Here is a 10,705-nt window from a genome sequence, read left to right as displayed (position 1 = left end):
TCCTACAGCTTTCTTTTTCAACATGGAGAAGAAGACCCTGGATAGAAGTGTCCTAGGTTGTTTGAAACTTCCAGGGGGAAGGAGAGTTACTGATGCGCATGGAATTATTTCTTACACACTGTCTTTTTATGAGGCTCTTTACAAAGCGGAACCCTGCAATGAGGATATGGCTGACTTTCTTTTACAGGATTTACCTCATCTTTTGGAAGGAGACAAATCCAAGCTGGATGAGCCTCTGACTTTTGACGAACTCTCTATAGCCGTTCAAGGGCTGTCTTCTGGTAGGGCGCCAGGCCTAGATGGACTCAATGCTGAGTTTTATAAGCGATTTTGGCATGTTATTGGAATGGACTTGTTTTCTGTGTTTATGGAGTGTTTTGATAGAGGCACTTTACCAGTGAGTCTACGGAGAGCGGTAATTACCCTGTTACCCAAAAAAGGTGACCTTGAGGACATTAGATGCTGGCGTCCAGTCTCTCTACTTGGAATAGACTATAAGATACTTTCAAAATCTCTAACCAACAGAATCAAACTGTATATCTCTTCAGTCATTCATGCGGATCAATCGTATTGCATCCCTGAAAGGACTATTTTTGATAATCTTTTTCTAATTCGTGACTTGATTTCTTTTGCCAGGGTACATAAGCTGGACATTGGCTTTCTCTCACTGGATCAGGAGAAGGCTTTTGACCGGGTTGATCACGCTTTTCTTTTTAAATGCCTTGAGGCCTTTGGTTTTGGACCTTCTATTATTTCTTATATTAAATTGCTGTATACAGACACGTATAGCATGTTAAAGATTAATGGTGTGCTTACGAGGCCTTTCAGAGTAGAGGCATACGGCAAGGGTGCGGCCTCTCAGGAATTCTGTATGCTATTGCAATTGAACCTTTATTGGTATTATTGAGAAGCAAGCTGTGTGGTATATCTTCAGTGTTTCCTTCCACTTCAGATTCAATAACTGTGAAACTGAGCGCTTATGCTGATGATGTTACTGTTTTTATTAGATCTGCTCGGGACATTGTGAACTTAAGTGAATCCCTGGAGATCTATCAGAAAGCCTCCTCATCCCGAATTAACTGGCAAAAGAGTGCCTCCTTTTTATTGGGAGATTGGGAGAATGGAGGCCCTCCAGCACTTCCTCAGAACTGTTCATGGAGTTTGGATGGGTTTAAAGTGTTGGGGGTCTTTCTTGGGACTGATCATTTTATTCAGAAAAACTGGGACTTTTTTTTTGAGAAAATCTCTGGTCGGTTAAATAGATGGAGATGGATTCTGCCTCAATTGTCTTATAGAGGCAGAGTGCTTATTATTAACAATCTGGCAGCTTCTATGATGTGGCATCGTTTAAGTGTTCTTGACCCACCAAAAGCTTTATTACAGCGCTTACAGAAAATGTTTGTTGATTTCTTTTGGGATGGCTACCACTGGCTTCCTCCTGCATGTCTTTACTTGCCAGTTAATGAAGGGGGACAAGGGCTGATTGATTTGGTGGCAAAAGTCAAATCTCTGAGGCTAAAGACTGTCCAAACTTTACTTTATCCTGTGGCCTCTAAGCCGTGGGTTTTGTTCGGATTAGCTCTGCTTAGGACTTTTGGTCGATTTGGTCTTGATAGGCAGTTGTTTTTAATGTCCACTTTTAGAGGAAATTTTTCACCAGATGTAATGTTTTATAATTCTGTGCTAAACTCTTGGTCCATTTTTAAATCAGGTAGAGATGAGAGTAATCATTTTGGCCTGGAAGAACCACTGTTCTATAACCCTCTACTAGATTACAATACTGGCTCTTCTAATGCACTTGTGAAATCCTTTATGGAAAAAGGAATGACTAAACTTTCAGATCTGGTTGACACTTCTTCTAAAGCATGGAGGTCAGTGGTAGATATCTGCAGTCAGGCTGGTTTTAAGTCAGTTAGAACTATAGAACGGTTCGTTGGTGGGCTGACAGCAGCTCTTCCCTCCACACTTCTCTTGTTTATTAACTGTTTTCTGTCAGGGGGTCCTTCCAGAGTTTCTTTTCCCAAGTTAATGGTGTCTCCCAATGTTTGTTTTTATAATGATCAGGAAGAAAAGTTGCTGTCCTTTAACAGGCTGCAGGAGCTCGATTTTCAGGTGGCCGGAAAGAGAGACCTCTACCATATATGTGTTAAAACAATTTATTTTGACCAAATTAAAGATAGAAGTGACACAAAGTGGAGGGATTTTTTAACAATCCCTGCTGAGCTCTCTCCTTCTTGGAGGACTTTGTATAAGGGTCCTCTTCCTAAACGTTCTGGGGATCTACAGTGGAGGCTGTTACATTGTATTCTGCCCACTAATTCTCATGTTTCCAAATTTAATTTGAATGTTTCTCCATCCTGTTGTTTCTGTTCTTTATCTGAATCTGTTTTTCATGTTTTTACTGAGTGTTTTAGATTAGCTCCAGTGTTTATAATGCTTGAAAGATTAATTGGAGGTTTGGGTTTTGTTTTTAGCAGGACACTGTTTATTTTTGGATGTAAATATTCAAGAGCACACAGTCGACAGTGTACCTTAGCCAATTTTATTATGGGGCAAGCCAAACTAGCCATTTGGAAGTCTCGCAGATTGGCTGCTGAAGGGCAAAATATAAATGTTCTCCGATATTTCACTGCTTTGATGGAGTTCAGGATAAGAATGGAATATAGATTCTCTCAAATGACTGATAACTTGCATGATTTTGAGTTCAAATGGTGTATAAATGATGTTTTGCTGTCATTTTGTGAGGATGGGGAATTAATATTTAACTGGTGAGGTGAAGTGAGGGATTTCTTGATAACTTTGTAATGTGAGGAGCTGGATGCATAATGTAAGGTTGTTTTCAATGTTTAATAAAGTGTGTTTAAAAGTCAAAGTCTCTCTCTCTCTCTCTCTCTCTCTCTCTCTCTCTCTCTCTCTGAGTGCATGCTGGGAGTGAGGCCTGAGTGTTTGCTGAGAACACGCGTGTTTTTTCCGCTTTTTTCTTTCTGTTATTTTTTTTCTTATAGTTTTTTTTTTTTTTCGTTTCTTTCCCCTCAGTGGTTTATCTTAACATCGTTCTAAGAGTAGGTAAGAAACAATCAGCGGTTTTTAACCGCGTTGTCTGGGTTAGCGGGCTCCGTCATGGAGCCTGTCCCCGGGTCAGCTCTGTCACTCCGGCACGGGTGCAGGTGTGTGCCTGATGAGGGAGTGACTGTGGAAGACCTGCTCGTAGTCATCGGGGAACAGCTCGGCTTTGAAAACATCGTGTCCGCGTCACGAATGTACAAAGCGATTGTAGTGTTTTTAAAATCTGAAGCACTTGTGAATCAGTTGACTGTGAGCGGAGTATGGGTGAAAGAATCATTTGTTCCAGTCACGCCGTTATCCGCTCCAGCAACAAAAATCACCGTCTCTAACGTCCCGCCGTTTATCTTGAATGACGCGATCATCAAAGAACTAGGGAGATTCGGTAAGATCGCGAGTCCCATGAAGTTTATACCCCTAGGATGCAAAAATGCATCCCTAAAACATGTTTTTTCTTTTAGAAGACAAGTTTTCATGTTTCTCACGTCACCCACGCGTACTCTCGACGTTTCGTTCCGCGTGGGCCATAGTGATCGCTCGTACTTGGTCTACGCGAGTAACGAATCGTTAAAATGCTTTATTTGCGGGGACGTAGGGCATAAAAAATTTGTGTGTCCGCGAAAAAATGAACAACAACCATCTACAACTCGAGGTGAAGGAATTACCGTGGATTTACAACAAAACAATGGTGAAAGTGAACAGAAACAGGCTGAAGGTACAGATGAGGTGAATGTACAGGAGCAGGAGGTGAGTGATTTTAATCACAGTAATGCTGGACCGGGTTCTAATGTAGAACCTGTGGAAAATATTATTGATGATGATAACAAAATTGGTGGTGGTTCTAATGAAGAATCTGTGCTAAATATAACTGATGGTAAGAGGGCTGAAGGGATGGATGAGATAGGAGGTTTAGAGGAGAACCTCACAGATTGGTCAGAGGCGATGTCACAGATGACTGATGATGGTGAACAGTGGTCAGATATACAAAGAGATGATGCTCAAGATCTGTATACTGTGGATGAGATTAATGCTTTTCTGGATGAGACAAAAGGAAAATCTGGGGTTGAGATAAAAGATTATTTCCCAGATGTTGAAAAGTTTATTCTCTCTGTGACTCACATAAGGAAAAAAAGTAATGAAGAACTCACCCAACAAAAGAGATTCCGTCTAAAAAAACATCTAACAAATATTAGGAAAAAAAGATACCAGTTGAGGAAGACTACTGAGGGGAAAAACTAAACTTTTCATGATTTATTTAAATTTTTCTGCTCATCTTTTCGGTTTTCTCTTTCTCCCTCTCTATCTTATGGAGTGTTTGCGGGTGGGCTCCCTTAACATTAATGGAATGAGGGATGGGAGAAAGAATGGGGTTTTATCAGAAATTATAAATTTAAAAGAGTTAAGTGTAATTTTCTTACAAGAGACCCACAGCACTAAGAGTAATGAAACTGAATGGGGTTTATGGTGGAAAGGAGAATATATTTTGAGTCATGGGACAAATTTAAGTGCTGGTGTAGCTATTCTTTTTTCTCCTACCGTAAAAACTAAGTTTCTGTCAATAAATGAAATTATTGCAGGAAGACTATTAGTTGTGAACGCTGAAATATGTAATTTGAATTTTTCGTTTGTTAATATTTATGCACCAAATGTTGGGGCTGAAAGAGTAGATTTTTTTAACAAACTAGATAGTATTTTTATAGGACAAAAAGATGACGTTTTTATTGTTGTAGGAGGAGATTGGAATTGTACCCTTGATTTTACTTTAGATAGAAATAGTGAAGAACCTCATGTACTGTCTGCCGTCCATTTAACAGGTATTTTAAAGAAGTCCAATCTTATAGATGTATGGAGAGAACATAATCCCTCTGCAAGGTATTTTACATGGTTGAGAGTTTCTGATGGAATCATTTCTGCTGCACGCTTGGACCGTTTTTATATATCTCACAACTTAAGAAATAGGGTTTTTAATATAAGTATTTTTCCAAACTCTATCTCTGATCATAAACTTATTGTGGTAGGTTTTACTTTGGTCAGAAGTACTCATAGAAGTTGTTATTGGCATTTTAATATTAAACTGTTAGAAAATCAAAATTTTTGTGAAGTTTTTAAATTGTTTTGGGAGACATGGAAAAAAGAAAAAGTTGGTTTTGAAGGTATTATACAATGGTGGGAAGTTGGAAAAGTACATATAAGAGGTCTTTGTCAAAACTACACATCTCATTCATCTTCCTGTTTTAAAAAGACGTTGGAAAGTTTGGAATTTGAGATAGGTGAAATTGAGAAGACCATGACATCTAATGATGCTAATTCAAAGGAACTGTGGAATGAGAAAAAGACTCAATTGAGCTCTATTTTAAATGAGAGAGTTAAAGGAGCCCTGATACGAAGCCGTTTTACATCTATTAAAGACATGGATGCACCAACCACATACTTCTTTAACTTGGAGCGGAAAGTGAGTGAACAGAAACAGATGTATTCATTGAAGGACAACTATGGACGTGTTACATCAAATCCTCTAGAGATGCGCAGAATTGCTGTGGACTTTTATTCTTCTTTGTATGATGCTGAAACCTCTGATGAAAACTGCAGAGATAATCTCCTCAAAGACCTTCCTGTTTTATCTGACGAACAGAAACAATTTTTAGAGACTGATTTTACTTTTGAAAAAGTCACAACAGCAATCATGAATCTCTCTTCAGGTCGAGCCCCAGGACTAGATGGGTTACCCTCTGAGTTTTATAAGAAGTTTTGGTCTATTTTAGGTGAAGATTATTTTAAAGTCCTTAAACAATGTTTTAATGAAGGCACCCTCCCAACAAGTTGTCAACGTGCTGTTTTATCTCTGCTTCCAAAGAAAGGTGATTTGACTCTTTTAAAGAACTGGAGGCCAGTCGCTGTTTTATGTACTGAATACAAAATCTTCTCTAAGGTTTTAGCAAATAGACTGAATGAAGTTTTACACACTATAATACATAAAGACCAATCTTATTGCATAAAGAAAAGGTTAATTACAGATAACCTTCATTTAGTCAGAGATCTTTATGATCTTGCTCAGAGCAATGATGTCAACATGGGTTTGCTGTCATTGGATCAAGAAAAAGCTTTTGATAGGGTGGATCATGTGTTTTTATTTGACACCTTGAAAACCTTTGGGTTTGGGGACAATTTTATTTCTAAAATTAAATTATTGTATACCAAGGCAACATGCATGATAAAAATGGCTGGGAGTTTAAGTGTACCCATACAAATTAAAAGGGGCATTAGACAGGGATGTCCTTTGTCAGGTCAGTTATATAGTATAACAATTGAGCCCCTATTGTGTCGACTAAGAAAGGAACTAATGGGTTTAAAGGTTGATAACATAAGTTCTCATTTTAAACTTTCTGCATACGCTGATGACATCACTGTAATAATACGGGAACAAAAAGATATAATTTCTGTTCAAGAGGCTCTTGAATGTTACGGCAAAGCCTCATCAGCTCTAGTAAACTGGAGCAAAAGTGATGCGTTGTGGTGTGGAAGAATCAGTACAGGTCCAGCTCTCCCAGGTGGTTTACAGTGGGGGAGAGGTGGTTTTAAATATTTAGGGGTACATATAGGAAATGATGAGTACAAAAAGAAGAATTGGGAGGGGCTTGTGGAGAAAGTGTGTGCTCGGTTGTCTCGATGGAAATGGTTGCTATCCAATTTATCCTACAGGGGGAGAGTCTTGATCTGTAATAACTTGGTTGCATCTTCACTTTGGCATAGGATGACTATACTTGAACCACCTGATGAACTGGTTAAAAGACTTCAGCAGCAAATAGTAGAGTTCTTCTGGTCAGGACGGCACTGGTTGAAGGCGGCGCTGCTGTATCTCCCGGTACATGAAGGAGGCCAAGGTTTGATTGACATCAAATCAAGAGTAAAAGCCTTCAGAATACAGACAGTACAGAGACTGCTGTATGGAGAAGAAGTGAGCTGGGCTGGATTAGCCTGTACTCTCTTGAGGAAAGCAGGAGACATGGATTTAGACCGTCACCTGTTTCTCATGGACATTAAAAAACTGGACTTGACTGGACTAAGCTCCTTTTACAGATCGCTTTTAAATTCATGGACACTTTTTAAGGTTTCGAGGAGTGCAGATTTTGCACAGAGACTCTGGTTGAAAGAAGAACCAATTTTATTTAATTCAGAACTGGATTTGGAAATTCTTAAAACAGACACTCTCAGGAAAGCCATGTGGAAAGCAAATATAACAAAAATCGGATATTTATTGGAGAATAAGACATGGATTAGTGCTGAAAATTTGGCTAAAAAACTGGGAATGAAATCCGTGAGAGTGGCACAGAGTATTTTAAATAAGATTTTAGATGCTCTTCCTCTGGATTTTAAACGGACATTAGAATCCTCTGATGAAGATGCAAGTCTTTTCCCAGAGCTAATTTTATTACCCGAGATTGGAACTTGGCAAGAAAATGAAGGTAACCTACTGACTTTTAAGACACCACGGCTGGATCTTTTTAGTAATGCAGGAAAGAAAGCCATTTATGTGCTATGTGTCAAAGTATGGCACCATCAGACATTAGAGACTGCTAAAGAATCTAAATGGCAAGAATTTTTTGGACCAGGTACTTCCCCTAAAGGTAGTTGGAGGTCCCTGTACAAATTACCCATCGAGAAAAGGTCTGGAGACCTGCAGTGGAGAGTTGTACATGGGATTATAGCTACAAACAGATACAGAGCACACATTGATCCACAGGTTGGGGTGGGATGTCCTTTTTGTGGAGAAGAAGAAACTGTGTTTCATTTGTTTTTACAGTGTCACAGACTTCAAGTAATGTTTTCTAATTTGGAAGAGTGGTGTCAGTCTTTTGGTGAAGTTTTTACACCTGTACTGTTCATATACGGTCCAAAATATTGCAGAAGCAAGAGGGAAGTATATGTTTTGATAAATTTTATTCTTGGGCAAGCAAAAATGGCAGTGTGGTTATCAAGGAAAAATCAAATGAATGGTGCTGGGTCAACTGATGTTGTGTCAATTTTAAGAGGGCTACTAAAGTCTAGAATTCAAGTTGAGTTCACATATTACAAATTGATCAATAATCTTGAAATGTTTAAATATAAATGGGCAGTGAATCAATGTATTTGTGATGTTAGTATTGATGGTTCATTGCAATTGTATGTATAATTTTTATTATTATCATTATTTTTTTATTTTTATTTTATTTTTATTTTTTTTTTTAGTTTAATATATATATGTTTTTAACTTGTTTGTAAATAAATAGACTGTTAAAAGTCAAAAGTCTCTCTCTCTCTCTCTCTCTCTCTCTCTCTCTCTGTCACGCACACACATATACAGAAGCACTCAGGCACAGTCCACCCCTCCCCCACACGCAGAGTTAGAGTGAGAGAAAATGTTGAATAGTTTTTTAATTTTCTATTTTTTGTAGACTATTTTATATCAATGGAAGTAAGCATTTATTTCTCAGAATGTCTAGTTCTATGTATGTAAAAATTTTTGAAGTGTTTGGATGCTGCATTTTAAAATTACGGTCATGTTTTTTTACTGCTACTTTAATAAATCACCATAAATCAACCGTTCAAGATATCCCTAATCCACTCACAATTTAACATCTTCAGTATGTTGGCGTCATGTTGACAAAGTTTGGTGTAAATTCATTGTTTTTTGTAGGAGTAGTATTCATTCATTCACAGCTATATTTTTCCAAAAATCCACATTCAAACCAAAATAGCAGACAGTGTTGGTCGCAGCTAATGGATGCAAATTAGAAAGTTGTCCGGCTTGATGAGAACAATATACATACTGAGTTTGGTGTCTGTAGCTCAAACTAATCCCCCCACTTTTGACAAAAGGTGGCGCTATAGAGCGCCTCCTCCACGCCCATTTATGAGCCTTTGCCAGTGTCTAACTATCATTAATACCGATGTGTGTGTTGAGTTTCACGAAAATCCAAGCTTATTAAGTACCCCAAAAACACAGGAAACAAATGTTAAAGTTTGACACGTTGCCATGGCAACAGCATTTAATGTATCAACGACCCCTTTACAGATTCTTGTTGGCCGTGTTTTGACATCATTCTGATGAAGTTTGAAGCAAATCGGGTAAAATTAACCATGTGATATCAAAGCACTTTTACAAGAGACACACTTCCTGTTGCCAGTTGGTGGCGCTATAACTTTGACTCCTAATAGTCACATCTGTCTGATCGGCATCATACAACAGACAAACTGCTGAAGTTTCATCAGAATCAGACAATGTGTGCAATAGTTATTAGGCATTTCCTGTTTCTCATTTCTCGCCATAATTTCAATGCCTCGCCACGACCAAACCGTTCGAGATATCAAAAATCCCCTCACAATTTTTCATCCCCAATGTCTTGAGGTCAGGTTGACCGAGTTTGGTGGCAATTGGGTAAAAAACCTAGGACTAGTATATCAAATTCCAGAGCATGTGTTTTTCACAAAACCCAGAATAACCGACTTCCTGTTGGGATTAGCTAATGACATAGAGTGCGAAAGTTGTTCAACTTGATGAGTTCTATATGTGTACCGAGTTTCATATGTGTACGTGCAAGTATGTGTGCTATATGAGCCTCCAAATTCCAGGGGGCGCTGTAGAGTCCCCTTGCCACGCCCACGTACCAGTCTCTGCCCGGCCCTAATGGCCGCAGATTCCAAGGTGTGTGCCAATTTTCAAGAGTTTTTGAGCATGTTAAGGGCCCCAAAACCCCCCAAAACCTTGACGAAAAATAAGTCGTAATAATAATAATAATAATCCTTTGAAAAACAATAGGGCCTTCGCCCCTTTGGGCTCGGGCCCTAATAATCCTTCGAAAAACAATAGGGCCTTCGCCCCTTTGGGCTCGGGCCCTAATAATCCTTAGGGGATCAATAGGGCCTTCGCCCTTTTAGGCCTCGGGCCCTAATAATAATAATAAACGGAGCAATTCCAAGAGGGTCCTCGCACCACCGGTGCTCGGGCCCTAATAATCCTTAGAAAAACAATAGGGCCTTCGCCCTTTTAGGGCTCGGGCCCTAATAATCCTTAGGGGATCAATAGGGCCCGAGCCCTAAAATAATAATAATAAACGGAGCAATTCCAATAGGGTCCTCGCACCATCGGTGCTCGGGCCCTAATAAATGGAGCAATTCCAAGAGGGTCCTCGCACCACCGGTGCTCGGGCCCTAATAATAATCCTTAGAAAAACAATAGGGCCTTCGCCCTTTTAGGGCTCGGGCCCTAATAATAATCCTTAGAAGAACAATAGGGCTCTTGCCCTTTTAGGGCTCGGGCCCTAATAATAATAATCCTTAGAAAAACAATAGGGCCTTTGCCCTTTCAGGGCTCGGGCCCTAAAAATCCTTCGAAAAACAATAGGGCTCTCGCCCTTTTAGGGCTCGGGCCCTAATAATAATCCTTAGAAAAACAATAGGGCCTTTGCCCTTTTAGGGCTCGGGCCCTATTAATAAACGGAGCAATTACAATAGGGTCCTCGCCCCACCACTGGTGCTCGGGCCCTAATAATAAACGGAGCAATATGTGTGTGTGTGTGGAGTGCAGGGGTGAGTTTGTGCCTGGGGGCTGTGTGTGTGTGTGTGACAGAGAGAGACAGAGAGAGAGAGAGCATTTAAAGTGCAT

The sequence above is a fragment of the Labeo rohita genome, unplaced genomic scaffold, assembly GCF_022985175.1.
Source record: "Labeo rohita strain BAU-BD-2019 unplaced genomic scaffold, IGBB_LRoh.1.0 scaffold_193, whole genome shotgun sequence".
Classification (NCBI taxonomy): domain Eukaryota; kingdom Metazoa; phylum Chordata; class Actinopteri; order Cypriniformes; family Cyprinidae; genus Labeo; species Labeo rohita.
The sequence above is the reverse complement of the archived record's forward strand: the minus strand, read 5'-3'. Positions refer to the sequence as shown.